Raw genomic sequence first — 3,846 nt, 5'->3', positions numbered from 1 at the left:
TCCACTCAATAGTATTTATTGAGCGCTTACTATGTGCAGGGCACCGGACTAAGCGCTCGGAATGGACAAATGGGTCACGGCTAGAGACGGTCCCTGCCCTTTGACGGGCGCACGGTCTAATCGGGGGAGACGGACGGACGGGAACGATGGCGATGAATAGAATCCAGGGGATGAACAGCTCATTAAAACAGTAGCAGATAAACAGAATCAAGGCGACGCACATCTCATTAACAAAATAAATGGACTGCCGGCGTGGCCTAGCGGAAAAAACACGGGCTGGGGAGGCGGAGGACGTGGGTTCTCATCCCCGCTCCGCCGCCGGTCTGCTGGGGGACTTGGGGGGGGGGGTCGCTTCACTTCTCCGGGCCTCGGTTCCCTCATCTGGGAAATGGGGACGAAGGCCGTGAGCCCCACGTGGGACCACCTCGTCGCCTTGCATCCCCCCGGCGCTGACAACGGTGCTTGGCACGTAGCGAGCGCTCTACAGATGCCGTCGTCAGACTGTGAGCCCGTCATCGGGCAGGGACGGTCTCTATCTGTTGCCGAATTGTCCATCCCAAGCGCTTAGTACGGGGCTCCGCTCATCGGCGGCGCTCAATAAGTAGTATCGAATGAAGGAATGAAATCCCCCGTCCCACGTGAGACCCACGGTCTCCATTCCCCATTTTACAGATGAGGTCACTGAGGCCCAGAGCATATAATAACGACGGTATTTGAGGATGGCGTTGGTTGCGAAGCAGCGTGGCTCGGTGGAAAGAGCCCGGGCTTGGGAGTCAGAGGTCGTGGGTTCGAATCCCGGCTCCTCCGCGCGTCGGCTGCGTGCCCGTGGGCGAGTCGCTTCACTTCTCTGGGCCTAAATTCCCTCCTCTGTAAAGCGGGGATTAACTGGGAGCCTCACGTGGGACGACCTGATGACCCTGTATCGACCTCGGCGCTTAGAACAGCGCTCCGCACAGAGGAAGCGCTTAACAGATACCAGCATTGTTATTAAGCGCTTCCTACGTGCAAAGCACTGTTCTAAGCGCTGGGGGGGGGGGGAGGACACAGGTGATCAGGTTGTCCCAGTGGGGCTCCCGGTCTCAGTCCCCATTTTACAGATGAGGTCACTGAGGCACAGAGAAGTGAAATGACTTGCTTAGAACCCACGACCTCCCATTTCCCCGGGCCGGGGCTCTTGCCACTCGGCCACGCTCCTTCTCCCATCAGATGGCTTCGACCGACCCCCCCCCCCCCCCCCCCGGAAAATTACCCGGATTTTCCGAATACATCCTGGAAATCTATGGCGTCGGTGGCTCCTCAGGCGACCGCGAATCAAAACCAGCCCCTGAAACTCGGCGTGATCTCACCTGGAGTCCCTGCCCTTCTGGAGACAAGAGGATTAATGGTAATTATCCGCCTCGGCCTGGATCCGTGGGCTCCTTTTGTGCGATTCGAAAACGTCTTACTGTAAAACAGCGCCTGGTCATGCCTTTCTGGCGATTTAAGAAGAAGAATAATAATAATGATAATCCTGGTATTGGTTAAGCGCTTACTCTGTGCCAGGGGTGGATAGGAGCCAGCTGGGTTGGACGCGGTCCCTTCCCCACGAAAGGTCGTGGTCTCAATCCCCCTTTTGCAGATGGAGGTGACCGAGGCCCGGAGAAGTGAAAGTGACTTGCCCAAGGTCACACGGCAGACAAGAGGCCGAGCCGGGATTAGAACCCATGACCTTCTGCGTCCCAGGCCCGTGCTCGAGCCACGGCGCCGTGCTGGGATCAAGGCGGAGTCTATTTCCAATTTTCACTTCTAATAAACCGGCTTTATGAAATATCAAGGTGAGGTGGCTCAGTGGAAAGAGCCCGGGCTTTGGAGTCGGAGGTCGTGGGTTCGAATCCCCGCCCTGCCGCTTGGCAGCTGCGTGACCGTGGGCGAGTCACTTCACTTCTCCGTGCCTCGGTTAACCTCGTCTGTAAAATGGGGATGAAGACCGGGAGCCCCACGTGGGACGACCTGATTCCCCCGTGTCTACCCCAGCGCTCAGATCAGCGCTCTGCACATAGTAAGCGCTTAACCCCTACCAACATGATCATTATTGCTATTTATTCTCGGCCTTAACGTTTTCACACTGGAATCCACGTCGTGACCCGGACTTTGCCTTCGCCTTCTTATCCCTTTCTCCTTCCCCCGCAGACGTCCCCGCCGCCTACCCGACGCGAAGCGAGTCTCTCTCGAAATCAGGCGTGATCCGCGCCGGGGCGGGTTTCGGTTGCAAGGGAAGAATTCTTGGATTGACCCGGCACTCAGAGAGTAAGCCTGAAAATGGTCAGGGCAACCTAGAGCTCTGCTCACTTGGCTCACGGAAGAATGAAAGGAACATGGACGTGGCTCGAGCACGGGCCTGGGACGTGCGTGTTTTGAATAGACATTCCTCGCAGGCTGCCCTAAAGTGGCACGTCCCGCCGTCCGCGGTGAAGGCCGGAAACCGAGCTGGGTGTGAGAAATCCGGTAGCTCTGAGGAGGTTTCTCCTGTTGTTAGTTAGCGTGATTCTTCCCCCGTCTTCCGGTGGATTGGGCGCTCGGTCGGACCTCTGGAGAGGCCGGGCCGCCAGCCCTTTAGGTTTTTCGAGGATCTCGGGCTCCCTTTGGGGACGCCCGATTGCGTGCTGCCTCACCACCCTGAGCGCGGAGCGGTCGTTTAAATTTGGGGACGCTCTCCGTTATCACCGGGGAGGCCTAGCCACTGGTAGACACCGGTAGTAGCCACTGGGGGTAGGAACCCCCCCCCCCCCCCGGGACGGGGCGTACCCCAAAATCGAGGGGGTCATTACCTCATTTCTGGAAAGTTCCTTGTGTTGTTTTAACCCACTTTTGCTCTCCACAGAGCAGGGAAAGTAAACTCCCAAGTCGCGGTCAAGACCCTGGCTTCCTGAGTCCTAGAGCGGGTGTGTTCACACGCTTTCAAGAAGCAGCGTGGCTCCGTGGAAAGAGCCCGGGCTTCGGAGTCAGAGGTCATGGGTTCGAATCCCCGCTCCGCCACTTGGCAGCTGTGGGCCGGTGGGCCTCGCTTCACTTCGCTGGGCCTCAGTCGCCTCATCTGTCAAATGGGGACGACGACTGGGCGCCCCACGTGGGACGACCCGATTCCCCCGTGTCTACCCCAGCGCTCAGAACAGTGCTCTGCACGTAGTAAGCGCTTAACAAACACCGACATTATTAGTAGTCACGGCAGCCTCGATCAGTTCCTTTTATAAGCGCTCCTCCCTACTCTCGGCTTATTCCGCGTTCCCGGCCGTCAACCGGGTGATTCATTCCTTTGCAGCGCCAATTCCTCGGGGCAGAAACTGCATTATTTACTTGGGACATTTTTTCGTTTATTGTGCAACGCCATCTTCCCTTTGGGTGTTGAATAAATATTAACTAAAAATATCCATCTGGTCCTGGTCATCATTCCTATTTATTCCGATACAGCTTCTCTTTGAACGACTCCATTGGAAACTGTCCCAGGAGTGAAACGTGGTTTTAGATCCTCAGGGAGGAAGCGATCCATTTGGCAAAATCACGCCCGCAGATTTCATCCTTCAGGGAGACGGGAAGAAGCGGTTATTTCTCATCCTTCTTCGCAATATAAAATTGAGGCACGCTTGATTCGATATTTGCCTCTGGATTGTAAGCTCGTGGGCAGGGATCGTAATAATAATAATGTTGGTATCTGTTAAGCGCTCACTACGTGCCGAGCACCGTTCTAAGCGCCGGGGTAGACACAGGGGGAATCGGGTTGTCCCACGTGGGGCTCACAGGCTTCGTCCCCATTTTACAGATGAGGGAACTGAGGCACCGAGAAGTGAAGCGACTTGCCCGAAGTCACCC

Source organism: Ornithorhynchus anatinus, chromosome 14 (assembly GCF_004115215.2).
Source record: "Ornithorhynchus anatinus isolate Pmale09 chromosome 14, mOrnAna1.pri.v4, whole genome shotgun sequence".
NCBI lineage: Eukaryota > Metazoa > Chordata > Mammalia > Monotremata > Ornithorhynchidae > Ornithorhynchus > Ornithorhynchus anatinus.
The sequence above is the reverse complement of the archived record's forward strand: the minus strand, read 5'-3'. Positions refer to the sequence as shown.